Genomic DNA, 11841 nt, shown 5'->3' with positions numbered 1-11841 from the left:
TGCATTCTGGGAAATCTGCAGTCAACCGCCCCAATCCTCCCAGTGTCCTCTAATGGTCAGGAAGGTAACCGCTTGGCAGATCCAACAAAGATGTGAGAGGAAGGAAGCCGTGATCCCTGCAAGGATAAACATAATCTCGCCTGTCCTGGGGCACCACGGCAAATTATGTTTGTCCCGAACGGAACCTTACAGGAGTTTCCTTTGAGTTTGCGGACCAGCATTCGCTTTCAATTCAGCGTTAAAGCTCTAAAGACATTATGTAGCAACAGACGTCGTTCAAATCAGCAAAACACGAAGAAAGCTCATTAGGGCACTGAGAGTCCTTCGTTTTTTAAATGATAAAAGGCAGTGACTGATCATGGACAGCTCTGGAACTTCATTCTTTTATCATTCAGGGAAAAAAACTCTGTCTTTGAAAGAAGAACAGATGCCACAGAGTGAAGAGCCCTCTGTGAGGAAGGGACTGTTTCTTATCAGCTAACGCTTATAAATAAATTGTACTGTCTGGCAGGAAATGCTAATGGTGGATCCAGTTGTTTAACTCTTTCACTTTGTTATAATCTGTTGCCCACTGGGGTCTCTCTCTCTCTCTCTCTCTCTACACACATGTAAATCGAAGTCTTTGTACACATAGCAAAGCACAGCTTACATGAGCTGGTTTGTTTGGCGGCCATTTCACAAGGACAGATTGGGCTTTGAAAGTCTACTGGACAAATGCATTCCTCCGCAGTAGGATGGTGGGCCATGTATCCAACCATCCTTCCATTTTCTCTACCCTCTTGTCCTTTCCTGCAAAGATTACCGCACATTAAGTGCGTTCAAAGCAGCGTTTTCAAAATGAGTGCAGCAAAGCGGGAAGCAAATAGGCCACAAAAGACCTACCCAACCGCAGCCGAGAATGAAGCCCTTTTATCAGCGTTAGCTAGCCGCTCCAAGGCGTCATGATTGCTTGTCATCACCTCGGAGATGCACAGCGACGTGCCACGTGCCGTCGCTGCAAGTGCCACGCTGTCAACAGTGAGCGGCCGAGCGTGGAAGCGACGGGTCTTCCATCCCGTAGCGGGGCCTAACCTGCTTAGTTTATAGGGTAGTTCTTGTTCCATAACACAGTGGTTGTGGGTATCCCACCAGTCACGACAAAGATCAAAGTGACTCTCTGGTTCACCAGCCACTTGAGCCAGTGGTCGGGCCTCAGGCGGCCCAGTGTAGCTTGACGGCCCTGCTTCTCTGGGATTACCCGTCTGCACCTGCTAGTAGGTGGTTTCTTTGGCTTTATGAGGCACAACACGGCGTCTATTAAGCGTTGGGAGGAACGAGGCTCGGTCTATCCAATGACTCAGCTTTCCATTGGTTACTTAGTCGGTTCCGTTGGTCACTCGCTTGGTTTGCTCTCGGTGGGTTAACCCAGGAAGTCATGGTTGGCGCATAGTGATCCCACCCACTGTGGCTTTTGAAGCTCTTACCCTGTTTAGAAATAACCTGTCTGCTCATGCCGACACCCATGCCGGCACCACCACCTACCCCGGTGCTCAGTGCTCCGGAGTCTCTGACTCGAGCGCTCGAAAAATGCATAATCAATCAGAAATCATGTCTTCTGTTGCCTTCAAATCCTGGAATGCCTTCGAAAATTAAATTAAGTCGTGCTCCCCGCCCTCCCCCCCCCCCCATGCCTAACTCTGGAAGGAGTATGACCCTCGGCTTTGCCCAGATGAAAGCTGAGATTCGTTACGGGTGTTTGTACGCTGACGAGCTTATCCGCATGCTGCTCCGCCCTTTCCGGGGTGACCCGGGGCTTGCCGTGGGCTGGGTAGCAGCCTCCGGGAGCCACTGTGCGGGAGAGCTTTCCAGAAAATGAAAGGAGTGCGGCTGGAATGCACGGTAGCCTCCACGCCGTGCCTGGGACCGGGGGGGGGGGGGCTGCAGCGGCCATTCAGCTGCAATAACTCAACACTTCCTGGGTGGAATTCAGGCCTGAGATCATCCGTGTTTGCTGTTTGTTCCCGTGAGTCTTTCCTTCCCTCTCGGATTCACCCGCAAAGAGAGGAAGCCTGGGATTGATTTTGGCGGGGGTGGGGAGGTGGGGGAGAGGCTTGTTGGGAACGCGCTGGGGTCGGCTCGGACGCCCGGAATGGAGGGGACCCGCACCCAACAGGACGATCCAAGCGGCGACCGCTAGCCGCTACGACAAACAGATGTGTGCTTTCGTGGCTGAGGGGCCAAACATGATACAAATCTGGGGAATTTATACAGAGAGGGAGGGCCATACAAATCTTAATCAAAATGGGGAAAAAAAGAGAGTCCACCGCAGAGGGCTTCCAGATTGCTGACGGTTTACGAGAGCCATCTGGGGGGGACCAAACTCCACTGGCTGGGAAGCAGGAGGGAAGGGAGCCAGAGTTTGCCGGGGGACTGAGGGACAAACGCAGAGACATTCCTCCATTCCAGACGAGAAAACTCCCTCGCTGGTTTTGAGGACTGCGGTCTGGATTTAGAAATGAGGAGTAACCCCATTAAACTTGGCATTCGGGTGCTGAAGGCTATTTTGCTTTAAATCAAGAGGACAGTTGTTTGGTCATTGTAATCTAATTGAATTTACAGGCTTTTGGAGGGTGCAGTATAAACGGCGCCCTCTGCTGGAGATGGAATTCTGTCAGGTGAAAACATGGGGGTGTTGGTGGGGGGGGGGGCGCTTAGTGGGAGAATGGCACTCAGCATGATGAAGAGGTCTCATACGCGATGGGATCGCATGTCAAAGCCCCGCCAAGATCAACGAGTCGAGCTTCCATAGTGGCGCTGGCACCGTGTTACGCAGTGTGCATGGGCTCTAGTCCCAGTGGTGACCGTGAACAAGTCAAAAGCTTTGGTTTTTTTATTGTATGTGAACAGACAGATGTGTCGAGTCCTCGAGTGGAGGAGAAAAGGAATGTGTTAGTCTCATAACATGCTCGCGTCCCCGGGGTTTGGGTTGACCTCTTAACTCCGCAGTTACAGGCGTCCAGACTCTAGTCCGTACGCTGACACTACCTTTCATCTGTCTTTATCAGCATGAGCCCAAGACTGCCATCCATGTGAAACAGTGAGGAAAAAAATGTACAACCTGTTATTATGACTTTTATTGTGAGAGGAGCGTAGGAGGCCATATAATTCTCTCTGCAGTGTGTACGATCTTGGAGCAAATACCTCGGTTGGGGTACAACAGTAAAAGAAAATACCACAAACTTCCGATTAAGCAGATCCTTATGTTGTACATGAAAAAATGGCCAAACAAACAAGGATGTTGCCATTGGCAACCAAGCAACTGAATTCCACAGATCCATCAAGAGAGGTCCACGGTGAAACGATGCTTCAGAGGCCGAAAGCTTTCCTGGAGCCTGTCCAGCCACTTTGTGTGTGGTTATATGCCCTAATGCAATTCTGAGGAATTTGATAAACTGGGCCTGAAGGGAAAAATCCAAAGTGATCCAGATCAAACCGAACCAGACCAGACCAAACCTGACCAAACCGAACAAGACCAAACCAAACCAGACCAAAGTGAACCACGCCAAATCAAACCTGTCCAAACTGAACCAGACTAAACTGAACCCGATCAAACAGATCCAGATCAAACCCGAGCAAACCGAACCAGACCTAACCAAACCTGACCAAACCAAACCAAACCAGACCAGCCCAAACTTGGCCAAACAGAACCTTACCAAACCAAACCAAACCTGACCAAATCAGACTGGAGCAAACCAAAGCAAACCAGACCAAAACTACCCAGACCAAAGTGAACCCAACCAAACCGAACCTGACTAAACTGAACTAGACCACACGGAAGCCGACAAAACCAAACCCAACCAAACCGAATCTGATACAAACTGAACCAGACCAAACAAGTCCTGAGCCTGTGGGCATTTTGGCCTTGTGGCTTGTTGCTCTCACCCCTGTCTGGCATACTAGAATGGGAGGCCTCAACACCCCCTGCACTAGAGTCCTTCCATAGAGAGGGGGTGGGGGACTGGGGGTGGAGGCAGGGTGGAGGAGCAGGGAAGCAGGTGAGGACCCCCCCAGCCTGGCCACCATGTGTGTTAGGGTGGCTGCTACCCACAACTGTGTCCAGAAAAGCTCCGAGCACAACAAGTCATTAAGAAGTAAAAATGTCTGGAGCATATTATTTCCGGCACTGTAACTCCTACAGGAAAAGGCTGGTAGTAATTCCAGTCGAGAGAGAGAAAGAGAGAGAGAAAGAGAGATGAGGAGGAGGAGAGACAGGGACTGAGGTACGAGAGAGAAGGCTATTTTTTCATTACTACCATTATTATCATTCTTTCGCCAATGAGAATTGCTCGGAGCAGCCGCAAAACATTCCTGCAGACAAGCTGAAGCGTTTTCAGAAGCCCGCTGCACTCATTGGAGAGCAAATTAATGACTGAAAACTCTGCTCAGTACGAGAAAGCTCTGCATGTCGGGGCAGAAAACAATCTTTCCTGAATAAAAACACCCTTGTTTCTAAGTAGGTTTACAACAGCACATCATCGTCATTTCCGGAAGCATCCAGTGCAGAGGAGAGTGTGTGTGGTGGCCTGACATTGCGGCACTGTGCAGATGTGTTAATTAAAATATAATCAGGCCCGGCTGAGGCTGATGGGTGCGCATGAGGCATGGGAACATAGCCCTAGGATGATATTTGTTATGGTAGTTCGCTGTCAGCAATACGCTCCAAATGTTTCTGAGTATGACTCCAGACCTGGATTTTGACAGCAGTTATTTCACACTTTGGCAGCCCGCGGTGACTGTTGTCAGACCCTGGCGGCTCACTGTGTTTGCACAGGCTGCGGTCATCCAGCTCCGTCGCCGCTCCAAACCTGATTCTTTTTAGATGAGAGAAATTTCACATCTGCCTCTTCCAAGGCAATTTGTCTGCGGGCCCCTGAAGCAGGAGAAGGAGGCCGGAGGGGGCGGGGGGGGGGGGGACCGGACGGCAAGCCGCGAGTGAGGGATTCCTGCGGCCGCACTGAGAGGAACGTGGTTTTCCGGACGGCCGATGCACCCGGGCTGCAGGTGTGTGCAGAGGCTGGCCCCGGAGACGCAGGTGTGCATACCCATTCATTAGCAGCCCGCAAACAACAGCTGCAGCCCGGCAGCTGCAGGTGTAGCGGCCCGCTAATTACAGGTGGGCGGCAAACGGGTTGGAGGCGCAGGTGAAATTGCTCCCTAACTACAGGAGCGCCAACGACGCCCCTAACTCTGAAGTAGCGCTCACGCTACTAAAACTAGAGTTAGTGGGTAAGCGGCCGCGAGAACCGGCAGAGATGTCTGAGAAAGGCTGCTGGGCTTTTTATAAAGACAGTGGCACCACAGCCCAGTGATGCGTTCAGGGACACTGCATCCACCCGACCTCCAGTACATGCTTGTGGAGACTCTGGAACTGATTCAGAGAAGCACAGGACGTACATATATCTCATTGCACGCATGGCGCTGTGTCTTGCAGTAATCCTGCAGTTACACCCACAGATATATCTGCACTGGGCCTCCTTCGTCTCATTCCCAAACTTCTCGCCTCCCTATGTGTGACCCCGGGGGATTACCGGCTTGTTTACGCTCAACGGCGCCCCTGTGATCGCCGCAGGCTGCGGCACTGTGCACGAACATGGCAAGAGGGGGGGGCGTAGCGCGGTCGGGTCCCAAATGGGGAGGATCTCAGGATGTCACCCCGTGCCTTTTTACGGGACCAGCGGGAATGAGCAGAGGCGCTGGCAAATGTGTCCAAAACGGAACCATCTGTAGAACAGGGAGAGAAATACCTGGAATACCGGCCCAGGAAAGACCAGAGCAGGGGGGAAATCATTTGCCGGCTAATGCTCAGGTTCCTGTACGTGCATGGAGGGATCCACAGGCAAGTGAGAAAAATGCAAGCGGGAACGAGAGACACACGTGCAGGCAATGTGTCGCATGGATTCTGCAAGAGATGCGATGAGAGTGCGGGAAAAAGCACAAAAAAACAACAACAAAGGGAGATTAAAGTGACATCTTCTTTGGAGAGCCCAGCCAGATGCAGGCAGGCCCAGGCAGCTTGCGCCGGAGCAGCTCGGAATTAATTCTTCCAGGAGGAGACGTGGGGGGGGGGGGGGGGGGGTTGTTTCCCAGAATGCAGCTGTTTCCCCGACCCACACCTGCAGAGCAGTTATGAAACTGTCCTGCGCTGAAGCTGCCAACCATAACATCCTCTTCCTCAAGGGGTCGCCGGTTCTCTTGCCAAGTCCCGTCCTCTGGCCTGCGAGGAGCATCGACCGGGCCCGGGAGCAGGGCGTGCAGGCAGGCAGCATGGCCAGTGGAGTCTCCATGGAAACGCCATAAAAGGAACACAAAAAAAAAGCCGATCGTCTTCGACACGGCGGGACGTTTCAGCACGTGTGACCGACGATCCCCAAACTGGAAGCCTCTGTTTATTTTCCCTCTCAAGATTTTCTGCCAAATGAATCCAGCGTGTGTGCATGTGTGTGTGTGTGTGCGTGTGTGTGTGTGTGGGGGGGGGGGGGGCGGGAGAAGAATAGCTGGCCACACATCTGCGCACAAAGGTTGTCTAGGAAAAGTTGTAATGATGCGGTCAGGGTGGGTTGTGAAATATTTTCTCATTCTTCTCTTCCATTTGCGCTAATCAAGTCATAGATGATTGCGGGCAGGTCGATATAACGAGAAACTGTGTTCTGCGGTCACAGCGCGACGGGCAGCCGAAAAGGACCATGCTGATCTAATCAAGAGCCAAAAGCACGATAACGTTACATCCCACCTCTGGCCATGTCGGCTTCAAAGCTCCAAGGCAAAGCCGTGATTGGCTAATGAATATTAGAAACTCAGTATGCTGTAAGGTCTGCATGGTCACACTGAAACTCATTCCCGTACGGTTAATGTATGCAGAAGGCCGGGCCACTATGAATAGAGAGATTTATACATATGGATATATAGATATGTGTGTGTGTGTGTGTGTGTAGGGGAGACTGAGGAGAGTTGAGTGAGGTCAGTTCTTCAAAGTGACAGTTATCTTTCTGCATAGCTTAGTCTCCCCTAAACAACACAGATGTTTATCAAACTAATACAACTTTAAAAGAAAATGTGCCTTTTGTTTTAATGTTTTACATTTTATGAAAATTAGAGAAAGTTTGTCAGTTGTTCCCAGTCTCCCCATATTCCGCAGTGCAAACACGTTCTAGTGGGGACTCTATTTGCACAGGAAATGAGAGTAAGCCAGTTTAATTGCGGCCTGCTTTGCCTGTAAGGTGCAAACATTGAGGGATGACATGTAAGTGACCGACAGGAACAGGAACCGCTGTGGATCCCGCCTTGGGTTACTGGAGTGCAGTATCCCACCTCTCACTTACCAAACTGGAACCAGCCCACTGACTTCCATTAACTCATCTTAAATACACGAGGCGGGGCTGCACACACATAGTAACACCATCGCCAAGCAGAACAGGCGGTGATCAAGATGGCGCACGTACACACGGGTTGCCAAATGTGTGTTTCGTAATGCGAGGCTAATGGATCTGCCAAAAGGCCTGCATTTTTCATGGAGGATAACAAACAGGGATTATCCTCTGTTTATTGCTGTTCTGCTTTAGCCGGGGAAGGGTCTCTCTGTTTGTACGTTTGTTTCCTGGTTACATTGCGATCTCTCTGACCCGCTGCATTCTCATGGTGACGGGTGCAACAATTTCCTTCCCATACCTCCCAGATAGAGAAGGTGGTCGGCGACTCAGGTCGGCCTGGAAATGTATGGGATGGGGACCAGATCCCTCTTGATCCCGCTAAACTCCAGCAGAGGGTCGGGACAGGCCAGGGGAATGTGCGTCCCCACATAATGGATTTCGTGGTTGCTGGCACAGGAAAGATGCTGCATTCTCCCATCCCAAATAATTCATCTGTTCCAGTCAAAGAGTACCAGACCCTGGATCCTCATTTCTGATGGGAATTTAAGTGTTTTTTTCGTTCTTTGAGAGGGGATGCCAGGAGGTTTGCAGCTTGCTACAGAGAAACTCCAGATGGTGTCGCTGGACTTTCTTAGCATGGCGCTCCATCCGTGTCGCTCCCTCAAAGGCGTCCAAACACGGGGACACCAGCAAACCAGCTGCAGGCTGGAGTTTCGTAACCGTAGCAGCCTACCGCACATCCGTGTCAGCCAAAAGGAGCTCCGATCTACGTTAACGACATTCCAGTTGTTTCTCTTTGAGGCTTCCCACCCTGTGGTTTGGGGCACAGGCTCCTTGCTACGGGTAAAGCTCTATTAAGGCTTCAGACATACAAAACTCCAAATTACGTTTTCATGCTTGGGAACGGAGCGGTTTCAAAACACACCAACATGCGCGAGAGCTTTGACGCGCTTTAATCTGAGCGAAGCGCCGCTTAAAAGCGAAAGGCGTGGTAAATAATCCCTTCTGGATGACGGCTTCACAGATTGATTTCTCACTGCTTGGGATGCCAAATCGTGAGAGTGATTTTCTGTTGGGTTTGGAGTCAGACCTTTCTCCTTCCGTGTTGCCTTTTGTTCGGCATATCTGGCCTGTGACGAATGGAATACCTTTGACAAACCCTTTGTTGTTTAAACAAATCCCTGGAGGAAGGCCAATATGTCAGCGGCAACTTGCCGTTTCGTATTTTTGGAGGGAAAAAACCTGCAGGTGTGTGACCCTTTGAGAGTGTGGGCGTGGCCTGATGCCTCCGTGCTTGTCGGCCCCTTTGAAATCCCTACATAGGTGCCATGGTTAAATGGGGCTTGTAGGGTCACTAACCACAGGGGCTTTATCCTAAGGATTGGTGTGGATGTCTGTTAAGGGCCAGGCATGGAGGAGACCCAGGCAGTCCAGTACATGAACTCCTGAATGCTGGGACAGATGCTTTACAGCACATTTTGCAGAGAAGGGAGTTGAATAAATTGAATCCTACAGGTCGTAACTGAGAATAACTCTCTAAAGCGACTCCTAGACAGTGGGACTGAGAATGACTCTCTAAAGCGACTCCTGTACGGTGGGACTGAGAATGACTCTCTGAAGCGACTCCTGTATGGTGGGAGTGAGAATGACTCTCTAAAGCGAGTCCTGCATTGTGGGACTGAGAATGACTCTCTAAAGGGACTCCTGCACGGTACGAGTGAGAATAACCCTCTAAAGCGACTCCTGCACGGTGGGAGTGAGAATGACTCTCTAAAGTGACTACTGCACGGTGGGAGTGAGAATGACTCTCTAAAGCGACTCCTGCACGGTGGGAGTGAGAATAACCCTCTAAAGTGACTACTGCATGGTGGAGGTGAGAATAACCCTCTAAAGCGACTCCTGCACGGTGGGAGTGAGAATGACTCTCTAAAGCGACTCCTGCACGGTGGGAGTGAGAATAACCCTCTAAAGTGACTACTGCATGGTGGGAGTGAGAATGACTCTCTAAAGTGACTCCTGCACGGTGGGAGTGAGAATAACCCTCTAAAGTGACTCCTGCATGGTGGAGGTGAGAATAACCCTCTAAAGCGACTCCTGCACGGTGGGAGTGAGAATGACTCTCTAAAGCGACTCCTGCACGATGGGAGTGAGAATAACCCTCTAAAGCCACTCCTGCACGGTGGGAGTGAGAACGACTCTCTAAAGCGACTCCTGCACGGTGGGAGTGAGAATAACCCTCTAAAGCGACTCCTGCACGGAGGGACTGGGAATGACTCTCTAAAGCGACTCCTGCATGGTGGGAGTGAGAATAACCCTCTAAAGTGACTACTGCACGGTGGGAGTGAGAATAACCCTCTAAAGTGACTACTGCATGGTGGAGGTGAGAATAACCCTCTAAAGCCACTCCTGCACGGTGGGAGTGAGAATGACTCTCTAAAGCGACTCCTGCACGATGGGGGTGAGAATAACCCTCTAAAGCGACTCCTGCACGGTGGGAGTGAGAATAACCCTCTAAAGCGACTCCTGCACGGTGGGAGTGAGAATGACTCTCTAAAGCGACTCCTGCACGGTGGGAGTGAGAATGACTCTCTAAAGTGACTCCTGCACGGTGGGACTGGGAATGACTCTCTAAAGTGACTCCTGCACGGTGGGAGTGAGAATAACCCTCTAAAGCGACTCCTGCACGATGGGAGTGAGAATAACCCTCTAAAGCGACTCCTGCACGGTGGGAGTGAGAATGACTCTCTAAAGCGACTCCTGCACGGTGGGAGTGAGAATAACCCTCTAAAGCGACTCCTGCACGGTGGGAGTGAGAATGACTCTCTAAAGCGACTCCTGCACGGTGGGAGTGAGAATAACCCTCTAAAGTGACTACTGCATGGTGGAGGTGAGAATAACCCTCTAAAGCGACTCCTGCACGGTGGGAGTGAGAATAACCCTCTAAAGCGACTCCTGCACGGTGGGAGTGAGAATAACCCTCTAAAGCGACTCCTGCACGGTGGGAGTGAGAATGACTCTCTAAAGCGACTCCTGCACGGTGGGAGTGAGAATAACCCTCTAAAGTGACTACTGCATGGTGGAGGTGAGAATAACCCTCTAAAGCGACTCCTGCACGGTGGGAGTGAGAATGACTCTCTAAAGCGACTCCTGCACGGTGGGGGTGAGAATAACCCTCTAAAGCGACTCCTGCACGGTGGGAGTGAGAATGACTCTCTAAAGCGACTCCTGCACGATGGGAGTGAGAATAACCCTCTAAAGCGACTCCTGCACGGTGGGAGTGAGAATAACCATCTAAAGCGACTCCTGCACGGTGGGACTGGGAATGACTCTCTAAAGCGACTCCTGCATGGTGGGAGTGAGAATAACCCTCTAAAGCGACTCCTGCACGGTGGGAGTGAGAATGACTCTCTAAAGCGACTCCTGCACGGTGGGACTGGGAATGACTCTCTAAAGCGACTCCTGCACGGTAGGAGTGAGAATAACCCTCTAAAGCGACTCCTGCACGGTGGGAGTGAGAATAACCCTCTAAAGCGACTCCTGCACGGTGGGAGTGAGAATAACCCTCTAAAGCGACTCCTGCACGGAGGGACTGGGAATGACTCTCTAAAGCGACTCCTGCATGGTGGGGCCCAGAATAGCCCTTCTGCAGGAAGTGACTCGCAGCTGGAACGTGGGCTGAAGGACGGGGGCCTGGATTCCTCATCTGCCCTACAGCTCTGCGGCCTGCCACTTCCCCACACTTCAAACGCAGCAGAAATAACAGCCTGGATCCAGCAGGGACCTGGCAGGGACCAGCCGCTGTTCCACGCTCCACCCTCCTCTCTCTCTCTCTTTCCCTCCTTCCCCCCTACCCCCCTACTTTCCACCTCAGTCTCCTCAAGCTTCTGGAGAGAGGGGAGCCGCACTGGGTCTCCTTGTGCCGAACAGGCTCATGCCGTTCTGGTACCGGGCTGTTCCTCGCTCGCCCCACCGGGGGCCCCTGTGCACCTCCTGACCCCCATCCCCCCCCATACCCAGTGAGATCTGATTGTTGACGATCACCTTAAAAGCACTTAGATTGACGAGCGTGGCGTGCCAGAAGCATCGACAGGAAACGAGGCTGTTTCTCTTGCTTCTTGTGAGGCACAAAGACCTTCATTCAAATTAGGGCAAAGCCCCAACCCGCTAAGAAGGGGTGTAATTCATGTCGCATCAAGAGACTCTATGTTTGGTCATTATTTATACACCCCTCTAAAACATCCTGTGGAAAGGTTATCGTGGGAAGAGCTCTACAGGCTCCCCAATGAGTGCTTTGCACCTAACCGTTGAGATCTTTCAGTGCCTCTGGAGGTTGAGGTTGGTAAAAAATCTCCACCATCTCCCACACGAACATTACCTGCTGCTGATGCGATTTACAACAAAAGTGAATGGCAAGGGAGGTAAACATCACCGCAAA

Source organism: Paramormyrops kingsleyae, chromosome 19, assembly GCF_048594095.1.
Source record: "Paramormyrops kingsleyae isolate MSU_618 chromosome 19, PKINGS_0.4, whole genome shotgun sequence".
Taxonomy (NCBI): Eukaryota; Metazoa; Chordata; class Actinopteri; order Osteoglossiformes; family Mormyridae; genus Paramormyrops; species Paramormyrops kingsleyae.
The sequence above is the reverse complement of the archived record's forward strand: the minus strand, read 5'-3'. Positions refer to the sequence as shown.